Below are 16,464 nucleotides of genomic sequence, written 5' to 3'. Positions count from 1 at the left end.
TGAGAATCCTCTTTTGGCGGGAATTACTAGAATCCCTTTTGTAGGGTACTGATGGTTGATTAGATGCCTATCTCCCCGCATTTAATGCCTAGAACACGCTTCCTCTTATGATTAAGAACGCCTTCTGCTGTCGAGGTAACTAGAGCCAAGTATTTTAGCCGCCCAAAAATTTACCTATACGTATCAACTCCCTTTTCCTTCGTGTCTTACCAGTTGCTTGAACTTCCAACCTGCATTCTTGCTCTTCATCTCTTCTCTAATTTTTTCTAAACATAGAATTTCTTCTTCCCCTATTCTAATGGCTTCTTAATCTAAACGTTATGGTTCTTCAAAAAATAAGAACAAAAATAAAGATTTTACTCCCCCAATAGTAAGTTCCATAATCCCCAATAGGCTCAGTACTTTGAAGGATTTGGAGGAGAAATTTCCCACTGATAACCCCCGTACATGGACGGTTAGTAGGTATCCATCTTCCATTCGTCATTCCAGTATCGCTATTGTGAAGGAAGACTGTTTCTGCCCGAATTTGGACGTCATCGCTCCCGACCTATCGGAGCGAGTGACCCTTCCCAGAGAGGGTTTCACATATTTTTACACGTACCCTTTTACCTTGGGTACGTTCTCTTTGCGTGGGGAGCTTGATTCCGTGATAACGGAATTTTGCCTTCGCTACCAGGAATGTTTGGCACAGGTAAGCCCCTCCGTGTGGAGGACGGTTGCCTGCATTCGGCGCCTGTGCTTTGAAACCAGAGAAGAGCTGACCCTGGCTCATATGATGAATCTGTACTCCCCCAAGATCTTCCGCGGGGGGATGATAAATCTTTGCAAGCATGGTCACCATGCTTTGATATCTAGTATGGATAATGACAATCACCGAGGATAGATGGAACTTGTTAATCATGATTTAAATGAGTTTAAAGTCATAATATGACTATATATGATGTTTGGATAAAACACATAAAGTTTGGAAAAAATCGGATTAAAGTTGCGGAAAAACCGACTAAGAATTTGCCCTATAATAGAGCTTTTTGAGAAATCTATTTTGTGTGCTATATGAGGTCTTTTCGGACATATTATATAAAAAATTGAAGGTCTTGGAATGTAGTTTCCAACGCTCTTAACCGTTCGTTTATACGACATCCGGATAAAAATATATAAGCGTCGGAAGATGGGCGAATGAGAGGGTGCCAAGCTAGCACCTTTTGACTTTTCAAAAGTTTGATAAATATGTTTTAACGCGTCTCTATATCTCTTCATTTTACTTAGAATATGACCAGAGGCACCATAAAAAAATAGTCCTCGAGCTCTCTAATAGCTTCAAATAATACTAACATCTCGGGTATGAAATCGAGAAGCGATAACATCAGAAGATCCCTACGACGTAAGTATCACTATATCGTCTCTCTTTTTCTTTGTAGTTTGAGTTTTGGAATGTATTTAATAGTTAATAAAATTCCTAATTTCTGTATTTAAGCTTTAAAATATCAAGAAAAGTTGATAAATTTCCTAATAGTTAGACCTCACGGGACGATGATTGGAAGCCGTGAGTTCGAGTTATTTGACTTGTAATGGACTGTTTTGTGGGCTATTTTGTGTTGCTTTTGGGCTGTCTATTATGCTTCTGATTTATGGAGTTTGGAAGGATAAACATGGCATGGAGAAACTCCATATGTGATAGGGTAGTAAGTTGGTCGCTCGTCGTTGTAGTTGCAGGCTAATTGATAACTTGTTAATTGGGTGTATTATGGTACATTTGGGGTTTTTTTTGTATTGAAGGTCCCGGATTATAATTAGGTTGGTTTTGAGTTGTTGATTGTATTATATTTGTATCTCGCCTATAGTAGGCTTGAGGGAGCAGTAAAATCAGGGGAAATGCTGCCCGTTTTATTTTAGAATCGAGTTATCATTTGAGATACGTAATATACTACCGCTATCTAAATTGTACACATATTTATTTGCTATAGGGTTGACGCGCTAGTTGTCATAAGCTTGTTGTTGATTTGCATTGACGACTTGAGGTATGTTAAGGCTATCCCTTCTTTCTTTTTGGCATGATCCAAATGATACAAACGAAACGAGCAAAATACGCAACTTTCATAAATGACTCTATTCATAGAAATACTAGGGGTGTCTATATTCTTGATTCCCTATGTGAATTATTATTATATCCTCTATTCATGGGTCTCAGAAAAATACGTATTTGATAAAGTTTGTCCGTAAGGCATATTGATTTTATGATATTCGAGAAATCTTATTAACGTATTTCTTATGCATTTCATGCATTTATACATGTACAGTGACCCATGACCAGAAGGCGTTATATACGCATATATTATATGTATATGGGATATGGGAAAAGGTTAAGGCGTTATATACACACCACCACCTGATGAGCTGGTATACGTTGATGATTTATCCACAGTGGCCGAGATGATATAATGGGATGCTCTCAGAGTCTTGATGATGCTATGTACACCTATACCTATGCATGATACGACATTTACATGTACGTGCATGAGATTATAAATGTTTCAGGATTCACAAATTTATTTAGACTCACAGGTGTAATTCTTTACCCTATGTTTCATCTATGTCTTTTATGTGCTGATTTTTATGCTTTACATACTCAGTACATTATTCGTACTGACGTCCCTTTTTGCCTGGGGACGCTGTGTTTCATGCCCGCAGGTGCAGGTAGACAGGTTGACGGTCCCCCTTCTTAGGATCTTTGATCAGCGAGAGTTGGTGTGCTCCATTTGATCCGGAGCTGCTTTGAGTTTTGGTACGATGTGTTTACATACATATATGGGTACGATGGGGCCCAGTCCCGTCCTTTATACAGTTGTACACTCTAATAGAGGTCTGTAGACAGTCATGTATAGTTAGATAGTATGTGGCCTTGTCGGCTAGCCCTACCGTATTCTATATATATATATATATATATATATATATATATATATATATATATATGTCTTTTGGGCATGTTTTCTCACGTAGGTTGTTCATATGAATTAGTAGTTTATTTCCAGACTTTATGCATGACCTACACTTATTTCATATTTATATCTTAGACGAACGCTTAGGGTTGTTAGATATGTAGAACTCGGGCACTCGTTACGGCCCATCGGTTTGGGTCGTGACAAAAGTAGTATCAGAGCAGTTATGTCCTAGGGTTGTCTACAGATCGTGTCTAGTAGAGTCTCGTTTATGGGTGTGTTGTGCACCACACTTATAAACATGAGGCTACAAGATATTTAGGATGGTTACTTTTCTTTCTTATCTTTGATCGTGCGATATAAGAATTTATTTTCTTAAAAACATGTTATGTTTTCAGCGATGCCCAAGAAGGCTAATACCGCCCAGAAGGGCAAGTCCGTGGATGATAAGACTACAAGTAGAGCGCCACGAGTTACGAGGTCTCGGGGAGAGTCGCATAGTGAGACTCCATCTCAGACTTCACATACCCTGCCTTCTCCAGAGGAGATCCGAGGGGCACCAGCTCCAGCACCCGCTCCAGTACCCCCAGCTCCTCATCCAGATGCACCGGGTCAGGAGATGAGAGATGCTATTCAGTTATTGACTCGATTAGTGGCCGCACAAGCTTGACATCAGGAGGTTAATATTGGTCATGTAGATAGGGCCATTAGTACGAGGGTTTGTGATTTCATTAATTTGGACCCTCCGATATTCATTGGAGCAGATCCAAATGAGGACCATCAGGTATTTATCGATAGGATGCAGAGGACTTTGAGAGTAATGAAGACCACTGCGACTGAGTCAGTTGAGCTAGCTTCCTATAGACTTCGGGATATTGCAATTAATTGGTACGAGTCTTAGGAGTTGTCCAGAGGTGAGGATTCCCTTCCAGCAGTATGGAAGGATTTTACAGAGGGTTTTCTTCGTCATTATTTGCCACTAGAGCTTAGACGGGCCAGAGTTGATAGGTTCTTAACCCTTCGACATGGTAATATAAGTGTTTGGGATTACAACCTTCAGTTTGATTCTTTCGCTAGGTATGCTCCCACTATTGTAGCTAAGATGGAGAATCGGGTTCACCGGTTCGTGATGGGGTTGGAGCCGTACCTGCTCAATGACTGTATGTCAGTCTCACTTCATCCAGGAATTGGTATTTCTCGTATTCAGGCATACACTCAGGGTGTAGAGGAGCGTAAGCAGAAGTAGAGGGTCAATCGTGAGCGAGAACTTCAGGTCCTTCTGGTGAGTTTCGAGCTAGTCAGAGACAGTAGTACCCGAGGTATCCAGCTCAGCCATCAGCTAGTACAACCCCTCAATTTTTCGGTAGGATATTTGATCGTTCCACATATTCAGGGCCTAGTCAGAGTTCCAGGGCCTCTCGTTCTCAGTATAGGGGTGAGTCAAGTCAGATGAGGCCACCATTTCCATGATGTGCTCAGTGTGGTAAGCATCATATCATGTAGTGCCTCGTGGGGCTGGGTGTTTGTTATACTTGTGGTTATCCAGGCCACGTTATAAGAGATTGTCCGACGAGAGGTGGTGCAGGTATAGTTCAGCCAGCAGGATCTATAGTTAGTTCGTCATCATCAGTATGCCCCCCTGGGCAAGGTTCACAAGCACCAATCGGTCGTGGTAGAGGAAGAAGTGGAGCATCTAGCTCGAGCGGTCCTCAGAACCGCATTTATGCATTAGCGGGTCGACAGGATCAGGAGTCATCACCTGATGTTGTTACGAGTATATTATTAGTCTCTTTATATGATGTATATGCATTGATTGATCCAGGTTCCACCTTATCGTATGTCACTCCGTTGGTTTCTAGCAAGTTTGGGATAAAACCTGAGTTGATTAAACCTTTTGAGGTGTCTACACCTGTTGGGGATCCAGTGATAGCTAGACGGATATATAGAGATTGTATAGTAGTTCTTAGTCGTTCTATAGTAGCGGACTTGATTGAGATAGATATAGTAGAATTTGATGTTATAATGGGTATAGATTGGTTGGCTTCTTGTTATGCTAACATTGATTGTAGATCAAAGATGGTTCAGCTCCAGTTTCCAGGGGAGCTAGTTCTAGAGTGGAAAGGTAATACTGCATCGCCGAGAGGTAGGTTTATTTCCTATCTCAAGGCAAGGAAGATAATTAGAAAGGGCTATATTTATCACTTAGTTCGGGTACAAGATGTGAAAGTAGAGTCACCGACCCTTCAATCTATTCCGGTGGTTAATGAGTTTCCCAATGTTTTTCCTGATGAGCTTCCAGGCCTTCCGCCAGAGCGGGAGATTGAGTTTGCTATTGACACTTTACCAGATACTGAGCCAATATTTATTCCTCCTTATAGAATGGCACCTGCAGAGCTGAGAGAGTTGAAAGAACAACTGGGGGATTTGCTTGAAAAATGCTTTATCAAACCCAGTACATCACCGTGGGGAGCACCTGTGTTATTTGTGAGAAAGAAAGATGGTTCCTTGCGGATGTGTATTGATTACAGACAGTTGAATAAGGTGACGATCAAGAATAAGTACCCACTCCCGAGGATTGATGATTTATTTGATCAGTTGCAGGGTGCCAGGTGTTTCTCAAAGATATACTTGAGGTCAGGGTACCATCAGGTAAGGGTTAGAGAAAATGATATTTCGAAGATAGCATTCAGGACCATATACAGACACTTTGAGTTTCGTGTTATGTCATTCGGTTTGACTAATGCCCCAGCGGTATTCATGGACTTGATGAACTGTGTGTTCAGACCCTTTCTAGATCTGTTCGTGATTGTATTTATAGATGATATTTAGGTTTATTCTCGTTCAGAGGCTGATCATGCAGATCATTTGCGTACTGTGCTCAGAGATCTACAAGAAAGGAAGTTGTATGCAAAATTCTCTAAATGTGAATTTTGTAGCCTTCCTTGGTCATATTATTTTGGGTGAGGATATTCGGGTCGATACACAGAAGATTGAGGCAGTGAAGACTTGGCCTAGACCCACAACACCAACAAAGGTTCGTAACTTCCTGGGTTTGGCAGGTTATTACAGGAGATTTGTAGAGGGGTTTTCTTCCTTTTCAGCCCCATTGACAAAGTTGACTCAGAAGGCAACCAAGTTTCAGTGGACTGATACTTGTGAGCGGAGTTTCCAGCCATTGAAGGACAGATTGACTTCAGCACCGGTTCTGACACTTCCAGAAGGGACCGATGGTTATGCTATCTATTATGATGCTTCGGGCGTTGGATTGGGTTGTGTATTGATGCAGCATGGTAAGGCTATCGCTTATTCTTCTAGACAACTAAGAAACCACGAGAAGAATTACCCCACCTACGATTTAGAGTTAGCCGCGATGATTCATGCACTAAAGATGTGGAGGCACTATTTGTATGGCATTCATGTTGATATCTATACGGACCATAAGAGCCTTCAGTAAATATTCAAGCAAAAGGAATTAAATTTACGTCAGAGGCGATGGTTGGAGCTACTAAAAGACTGTGATGTTGATATTTTATACCATCCAGTAAAGGCGAATGTAGTAGCCGACGCCCTCAGCCGTAGATCTATGGGTAGCTTTTCATATTTACAGCCAAAGAAGAGTGAGATAACTTGTGAGATTCATAAGCTAGCTAATCTTGGAGTTCAATTATTAGATTCAGGTCATACCGGAGTTACTATTCAGGACACGACAACATTCTCTCTAGTAACTGAAGTGAAGGAACGCCAGTATGAAGATCCTATGCTAGCTCACTATAGAGATACAACCCCTCAAAAGGAGAAGACGCCATTGGAGATTACAGGAGATGGAGTCCTCAGATATCGAGGTTGATTATGTGTTCTAATGTGGCAAGGTTGCGTCAGCAGGTTATGGGAGAAGCTCACTATTCTCGTTATTCCATTCATCCAGGAGCGACGGAGATGTATCATGATATCAAGGGAATATACTGGTGGGACGGAATGAAGAAGGATATAGTATAGTTTGTTGCTCAGTGCCTAAATTGTCAGCAGGTTAAGATTGAGCATCAGAAACTCGGTGAATTATTGCAGGCTATAGAGATTCTGACTTGGAAACGGGAAGTGATTACATGGATTTCATCATAGGCTTACCTTGTACCCAGCGTAAGTTCGATTCTATATGGGTTATTATTGATAGACTTACAAAATAAGCCCATTTTCTGCCTGTCAGGACTACGTATTCAGCAGAGGATTATACAAGGATTTACATTAAGGAGATAGTACGACTTCATGGTGTCCCTATATCTATTATCTCAGATAGAGGTGCTCAATTTACAGCTAATTTCTGGAGGTCCTTCCAAAAAGGATTGGGGATTTAAATAAGTCTTAGTACAACATTTCATCCCCAAACAAACGGTCATACTGAGCGTACTATTCATACACTGGAGGATATACTACGAGCTTGTGTGATGGACTTTAGGGGTAACTGGGATGATCATCTTCTACTTATTGAGTTCGCATATAATAATAGTTATCATTACAACATTCAGATGGCTCCATACGAAGCTCTTTACGGACGAAAGTATAGGTCACCTATCAGGTGGTTCGAGGTTGGGGAAACTAAATTAGTAGGACCAAAGTTGGTACAACAGGCAGTTGAGAAGATTAAGCTTATACGGGAAAGGCTCTTAGCAGCTCAGAGTCGTCAGAAGTCATATGCAGATAATCGACGACGAGACTTGGAGTTTCAGGTAGATGACTGGGTATTCCTAAAGGTATCACCGATGAAATACGCTATGAGATTCGGTAAGAAAGGAAAGCTTATCCCTCGGTACATTGGACCTTATAAGATCATAAGAAGAGTAGGCCAGGTAGCATATGAGTTAGACTTGCCTTCCAACTTGGAGTCAGTACATCCAGTTTTTCACGTGTCTATGTTCCACAAGTGTATTTGAGATATTTCTAGAGTCGTTCTAGTTGACGATATTCAGGTCACAAAGCATCTATCATATGAGGAAGCTCCCATTTCTATATTAGATAGACAAGTTCGTAGATTAAGAACTAAAGACGTATCTTCGGTTAAAGTACTTTTGAGGAATAATAATGTGGAGGAGATGACTTGGGAAGCTGAAGAAGACATGAAGTCTAGGTATCCTCACTTGTTTTCGCTTTTGGAGGAGGATCGGACTGAGACATCACAGCCTTAGGTACGTATATGGTACTTGATTCTTATATTAGTTATTGTCATTGGTCGTGTAAGACCATTGGTGTTATTGATGATTGTGGACCTGTGTGGCTTTGTATTGTTGGGTTTTCTATCTGACATGTTGGTAGTGATACCATTACAGAGGAGACTCTGCCAAAATTTCTATAAATCTCTAGGAGTTTAACATTCGGGAACGAATGTTTCTAGGGGGGAAGATTGTTACACCGTGTACGTCCCAAGGTGACGTATAAAGAATAAGAGACTTGTTAATCATGATTTAAATGATTTTAAAGTCATAATATGACTATATATGATGTTTGGATAAAACACATAAAGTTTGGAAAAAATCGGATTAAAGTTGCGGAAAAACCGACTAAGAATTTGCCCTATAATAGAGCTTTTTGAGAAATCTATTTTGTGTGCTATATGAGGTCTTTTCGGACATATTATATACCAAATTGAAGGTCTTGAAATGTAGTTTCCAGTGCTCTTAACTGTTCATTCACATGACATCCGGATAAAAAGATATAAGCGTCGGAAGATGGGCGAATGAGAGGGTGCCAAGCTAGTACCTTTTGACTTTTCAAAAGTTTGATAAATATGTTTTAACTCATCTCTCTCTCTTCATTTTACTTAGAATCTGACCAGAGGCACCATAAAAAAAAATAGTCCTTGAGCTCTCTAATAGTTTCAAAGAATACTAACATCCCGGGTACGAAATCGAGAAGCGATAACATCAGAACGATCCCTACGACGTAAGTATCGCTATATCGCCTCTCTTTTTCTTTGTAGTTTGAGTTTTGGAATGTATTTAATAGTTAATAAAAATTCCTAATTTATGTATTTAAGCTTTAAAATATCAAGAAAAGTTGATAAATTCATTTCCTAATAGTTAGACCTCACGGGACGGTGATCGGAAGCCGTGAGTTCGGGTTATTTGACTTGTAGTGGACTGTTTTGTGGGCTGTTTTGTGTTGATTTTGGGTTGTCGATTGTGCTGATGATTTATGGAGTTTTGAAGGATAAAAATGGCGTGGAGAAACGCCACATGTGGTAGGGTATTAGGTTGGTCGCTCGTCGTTGTAGTTGCAGGCTAATTGACAACTTGTTGATTGGGTGTATTATGGTATATTTGGGGGTTTTGTTATATTGAAGGTCCCAGATTATAATTAGGTTGGTTTTGAGTTGCTGATTGTATTATGTTTGTATCTCGCCTATAGTAGTCTTGAGGGAGCAGTAAAATCGGGGGAAATGCTACCCGTTTTATCTTAGAATCTAGTTATCGTTTGAGATACGTAATATACTACCGCTATCTAAATTGTACACGTATATCTTTGCTATAGGGTTTGTGCGCTAGTTGTCATAAGCTTTTTGTTGAGTTGCATTGACGACTTGAGGTATGTTAAGGCTATCGCTTCTTTCTTTTTGGCATGATCCAAATGATACAAACGAAACGAGCAAAATACGCAACTTTCATAAACGACTCTATTCATAGAAATACTAGGGGTGTCTATATTCTTGATTCCCTATGTGAATTATTATTATATCCTCTGTTCATGGGTCTCAGAAAAATACATATTTGATAAAGTTTGTCCGAAAGGCATATTGATTTTATGATATTCGAGAAATCGTATTAACGTATTTCTTATGCATTTCATGCATTTATACATGTACAGTGACCCATGACCAGAAGGCATTATATACGCATATATTATATGTATATGAGATATGGGAAAAGGTTAAGGCGTTATATACGCACCGCCACCTGATGAGCTGGTATACGTTGATGATTTGCCCACAGTGGAAGAGATGATATGATGGGATGCTCTCAGAGGCTTGATGATGTTATGTACACCTATACCTATGCATGATACGATATTTACATGCACGTGCATGATATTATAAATGTTTCAGGATTCACAAAATTATTTAGACTCACAGGTGAAATTCTTTACCCCATGTTTCATCTATGTCTTTTATGTATTGATTTTCATGCTTTACATACTCAGTACATTATTCATACTTACGTCCTTTTTTTCCTGGGGACGTTGCATTTCATGCTCGCGGGTGCAGGTAGACAGGCTGACGGTCCCCCTTCTTAGGATCCTTGATCAGCGAGAGTTGGTGTGCTCCATTTGATCCAGAGCTGCTTTGACTTTTGGTACGATATGTTTACATACATATATGGGTACGACGGGGCCCGGTCCCATCCTTTATACAGTTGTACACTCTAATAGAGGTCTGTAGACAGTTATGTATAGTTAGATAGTATGTGGCCTTGTCGGCTAGCCCTGTGTGTGTGTGTGTGTGTGTATATATATATATATATATATATATATATATATATATATATATATATATATATATATATATATATATATATATATATATATATATATATGTATGTCTTTCGGGCATGTTTTCTCACGTAGGTTGTTCATATGAATTAGTAGTTTATTTCCAGACTTTATGCATGACCAACACTTATTTCATGTTTATATCTTAGATGAATCCTTAGGGTTGTTCGATAGGTAGAACTTGGGGACTCGTCACGGCCCATCGGTTTGGGTTGTGACATTTTGATTTCCAACATGGATGATGATAATGACCAAAGGTAGATAGAACTGTTTGTTGCAATTACCTCATGTGACATTATTTCAACAACGGTCTTATCCTTTCCGGTTGCTTGGAACCGTTCCCGTGAGTTTCTTTCAATACGTTCTCCCATCCTAAATGTTGTTTTACACCTGTATTGATCTTTCAACTGATGTATGTTATAAAGACCCGATGGGCCCCACCGGTGGTAGAAGGCTTGGACCGGTGGGTTCAAAAGATCTTGGACATCACCATGCTCGAAATCCTCTTGTGGAAAGAACTGTCCATTAAATACCGGTGGAAAGCCAAAAAGCGTGGTAACTATAATTTGCTCTGCTTCAATTTTTGCATATGTGGATTTTTGGTTGAATCTCCTGACTTATTTGTCAAATTAGGTCTACCCCCAGGCACAGTCAAGATTCCCGAAGAGGATGTTTTGGCCTACCCTGCTGATGCGGTGAGGTTGCTCCAAGAGGTGCTTGCTCGAACGGGTGCCTCCGGGTCTACTCCGGGCACAAATATTTCTTTATGGAGTCCCAGGCTAGAGAACAAGAAACTAAAAAGAAGGCGTTCTTCTGCGTCCGGGGAGAAGCATAAGAGAGCAAAGGTTGATGCCCCCGAATTATCCTAGGTGGAGACGTTGGCTGGTCTTCCCTCCGGGTCGGTCATAGATACCGAAATGATTGATGATGAAGAAGTTAGTGATGAGGGAGTTTATCTTCATAGAAGACAACGATCCTTATCCTCTCAACAGGATACTCAACCTGTTAATACAGTAATATCCCGAGGATGATGTCTCGGCACTTTGGGGAGAGTTTGATTTGGTGGAAAATGCCAACTCCCATTCTCGGGCCCCAATCGTTATATCCGGTACTGCAAGGCAGAGTACCGGGTCCTTGCCGTCCTCGGTCGGTGAGCACCCAACTATCAGTGCTGCCTTTGGTGTAGTTATTTCCTGTTCTTCTTCTTTACAAGATTTATCACCACCTTCTTCACCACCACCAACTGCTACATCATTTCCATCCTCATCCACTCTTCTACCGATAACATCATCTCCAACGGCCCACCTGACCGTGCTGAAGGCATTCCTCTTCCTCAGTCTCTTGTTTATGGGAATTTGGGGAAAAATTATGCTGCCCCTTCTGAAGATTCTCAGAGGAGGAGGAGTGTTACCTTTTCGGTCTCTATCGAGTGCAACCTTCTTTCCCTACCGGTGGAGCTTGCAAATTATCCGAAGCCCTTGGCTTCAGAGAAGGATTGGGAAAGGACTCAAACACTCTCGGGAGAGTGTTTGTTGAACAATTCCATGCATAATGTCGCATCGGTTTGTTTCTTTCTTTCTCTTGCTATTTCTTAGCTTCTGAATGAGTACATTTTAAATTTTACCTCTCTTTATCTTGCATGCCAATCTTCTTACTTCCGAGGGCCTACATCGGTTAATCCATGAGAAGGAGGAACTTTCTTTTGAGTGGGATCGGCTTTTGGCTGAACGGGACCAGACCGTTCTTCGCCTATCAAAATTGGAAACCATGGCCACTGAGGTTGTGGCTTTGGAAGCCCGCTTGCAGGAAAGTGAGCAGGAAGTAGAGATCCTTAGCCACAAAATTGGGCCGCTGAGGACTAGTTTTGATGAAATCAAAGCTAAGTGGGATGAGGACCAGGATGTCGTTATTGCTTCCAATGACCGTGAGGCTGCTGCTTCCGAAATTGTAACTAATTTAGAAGCAACCTTGAATTCTAAGGTCGAAGAGCTTACTACTGCGGAGGCAAGATATGCCCGGTTAGAGGAGAAGCATAAGAAAACTATCGAGCACAACAGACTCTATAGTTCAATTGTCTGTGATCTCGATGTTATCCCCCAGTTTGTTAGGTCCGGCCAGGACAATCTTTCTGCCGAGATCGCTCAACTCAAAGAAGAACTCAGGCACCGAGAGGCTTCCTTCATTGTTGAAAAACCTTACGCCATGTACAGCATGAGGACAAAAACCTTGGAAGTAGCCAAAGATGGCATTATTGATATTGATGCCGAAATCGCTAAAGCATGCGAGCTTGAGTTAGCTGCAAAAAAGGACTCTCAGCGTGGTCTAACATTCCAGGTCCTTCTGATTCTGTTTCTGAGATTTCGGACACTGAATAGGAATCGAAAGGCGATGATACCCAAGATCAAGCTGGTGAAGATGTTGAGCCATCGGTTGAAATGGCTACTTCTCCCGAGGATGCAAATACTTCTCTTCCTTCTAATTATGGCGGTGCTGTAGTTTAGCTTTTTCTTTCCCTGTCTTATATTTCCTTTTGGTACACCTTGTAAATAAAGACGTATTATTGCTCAACTATTTGGCTGAGTCTTACTTTGCTTGGATATCTGCTCAATTTTTTTAACCCTTGTGCATGTCTTCCTATTCTTTTGCATGTGGTCTCGGGTGTATTTTCTTCGATGCACTTTTGTCTCCGAGAATTATCCCTTTTACATGAGGGTTTCAATAAGTATTTGCGCAGGTTTGGTTTCTGCGTCTTTTTCGTATGTGGCTTCGGGTGTATTTTTTACCGATAGCATTTTTGGTTCCAGGGATATATTCTTCCGGAACTAACTCTTTAACATGAGGGTTTTTATAAGTATTTGCGCAAGTTTGGTTTCTGCGTCTTTTTTATTTGTGGCTTCGGGTGCGTTTTTCCCCGATAGCATTTTTGGTTCCGGGGATATATTCTTCTGGAACTAACCCTTTAACATGTGGGTTTTTATAAGAGAGGGCCCCTTTATGGTTACAGTGCTCTTGAAGAAGACGTCTCATGTTCATTACGACACTAACATTTGAAGTGCTTGTTTAACTTTCAAATGACAAAATTAGCTCATCGTGCAGACAAGAAACAAGATAAAAGCTAATAGATTTCATTTCATTCCTTCTGTTTTCATAGTTTACATAGGCATTTTGCTATTTACATAGGCATTTTGCTATGTAGAAAAGAAGTTGCCATGACTTGTGGCTATCTTGTATAAATTGTTTCTTCAGGGCTGGCTGTGTAGTCCCCGGTCCCGATGATGCATGGCATTTAGTGTTGCCTTGCAGGATTTTCGTTCCCGGTTGACGTGGCATTCAGTGTTACCTTACCGGATTCTCGTTCCCGGTTGACGTGGCATTCAGTGTTGCCTGGCCGGATTTTTATTCCCGATTGACGTGACATTCGGTGTTGCCTTGTAATTATATCATTATCCCTCCCCCTAGTGTTCTAATGCGAATAATGCATGTTGGAACACTGGAAGTCTTGTATCTTTGAAGGTTCCACCGATGAATTGATACTGACCCTTCGCTCGGTAACATATTTTGCTTTCCCCTTAGGAATTCATGTTGTCGAGCGAAAGAATACCTGACAATCCTTTAGTAGTTTTTGCTCATGATTGATCGTGTAACCTTTGTTTGGTAGCAAACTTAACTTCCCGGTGGGAATTTACTAACGAAGCAAAGATTACCTTATCGCCCCCGAATGAAAACTTGTCATCAAAAGGTCTCATTACTGTTGTTTTGTAGTATGCTTGTTGTCGTTGCCTCGTTAAAAAACCTTGCTTTCCGTCTGACTGTTGTTTGTCAGCAGTAATATTTTTGAGATGAGCCATATTCCAGTTGCTGGGCAACTTGTCCCCGTAGTGGTTTTCCAACTTGTATGATCCTTTACCGGTGCTAGTTGAAACCCGGTATGGGCCTTCCCATGTAGAGGCTAACTTGCCGGCATTGAGTTCTCGGGTGTTTTGAGTCACCTTCCTCAAGACCAAGTCCCCTACTTTGAAGTAACGAAATTTAATTGTTTGATTGTAATACTGCTCCATACTATATTTTTGAGCTGCCATTCTGACATGTGCCAGGTCCCTATATCCCTCGAGTAGTTCTAAGTTGATTAGCATTGCCTCGTTATTTGATTCTTCATTTATCTGGGAATACCTTAAAGTGGGCTCCCCCACTTCCACCGGTATCAAAGCTTCTGCATCGTACACAAGGGAAAACAAAGTTTCTCATGTGCTTGATTTGACAGTTGTTCGGTAGGCCCAGAGTACCCCCGACAATTCCTCGGGCTAGCGGCCTTTTGCTGTTTCTAGCCTTTTCTTCAGATTTTGCACAATTATTTTGTTTGTTGACTTTGCTTGTCCGTTTGCGCTCGGATGGTACGGTGACGAGGTAATCCTTTTTACCTTCAAATCTTCAAGGAATTTTGTGACTTTTGCGCCGATAAACTGTGGCCCGTTGTTGCATGCGATCTCCTTAGGTATTCCGAACCTGCATATTATATTCTCCCACAGGAAGTCGACCACTTCGCGTTCTCCAATATTTTAGTAAGGACCTGCTTCCACCCATTTAGAAAAATAGTCAGTCAAAATTAAAAGAAATCTTACCTTTCATGGAGCCTATGGTAGCTTTCCGACGATGTCCATTCCCCATTTCATGAATGGCCACATGGACAGAATTTAATGTAGTGGTTTTGTTGGTTGATGTACTAGTGGTGCGTGGCGTTGGCACTTTCACATTTTCGTACAGAGTCCTTGGCATCTAGACACATACAGGGCCAATAATACCATGTCCGGACTAATTTCAACCCCAAAGAATCTGCGCCCGAGTGGTTGCCACATATTCCTTCATGGATTTCTCTCATGACATAGCTAGCTTCAGACGCTCCTAAGCATTGGGCCAGTGGGCCTTGGAAAAATTTTTTGTATAATTGGCCTTTCTCGAAGTTGTATCCCACGACTTTGGTGCGCAATGCTCTTGATGCCTTGGGGTCTTTGACTAGTTTCCCGTATTTGAGATAATCGATTATCTCGTTCCTCCAGTCCCAGACCAGGTTGGTCGAATTCACCTCATAGTAACCATTCGTGTTTAAGGCTGAGTTCATCAGTTGAACTACCGCCCCTGATTCTGGTCCCTGAATTTCTGTTGATGAGCCCAGATTTGCTAAAGCATCTGCTTCTGCATTTTCTTCCCTCAGGATATGGGCTATTGACCACTCCCGGAATCGTGACAACAAGTCCTGAACCTTTCCCATGTACTATTGCATTCGCTCACCTTTGGTGTAAAAAATTCCGTAGACCCGATTTACCACCAGTTGTGAGTCACATTTGATGTTGATTGCTTCAGAGTCTAGCCTCCGGTCCAATTAGAGTCCTGCAATCAAAGCTACGTATCCCGCTTCATTGTTAGTTAAAGTAACAGTCATGATGGCTTGCCTTAAGGCTTCCCCCGAAGGCGTGACCAGGACTATTCCGAGTCCGGGCGCTTTCACATTTGAAGCTTCATCCGTAAATAAGGTCCAGACTCCCGATGTCGTCTCTGACACCATTATTGCCTCTTTGGAAGCCAGGGGCATCAACCCTGGGCTGAAATCGGCTACGAAGTCAGCCAGGACCTGCGACTTAATCACAGTCCGTGGCTTATACTCTATATCAAACTCGCTCATTTGAACAGCCCATTTGGCCAATCTACCCAAGAACTCGGGGTTATGGAGGAATTTTCTTAGAGGAAAAGTAGTTACCACCACTATCGGGTGGCACTGAAAGTAGGGCCTCAGCTTTCGGGCGGCTACCACGAGAGCTAATGCCAATTTTTCCAGATGTAGGTAGCGAGTTTCCGCTCCCAATAAAATTTTACTAACGTAATATGTAGGGAATTGCGTACCCTTTTTCCTCCCGGACTAAAACTGCGCTTACCACAACTTTTGAGACCGCCAGCTAGACCAGCAATGTTTCTTCTTCTTTAGGTTTCGAGAGCAATG

The sequence above is a fragment of the Nicotiana tabacum genome, chromosome 15 (assembly GCF_000715075.1).
Source record: "Nicotiana tabacum cultivar K326 chromosome 15, ASM71507v2, whole genome shotgun sequence".
Classification (NCBI taxonomy): domain Eukaryota; kingdom Viridiplantae; phylum Streptophyta; class Magnoliopsida; order Solanales; family Solanaceae; genus Nicotiana; species Nicotiana tabacum.
This window is presented reverse-complemented; position numbering follows the sequence as displayed.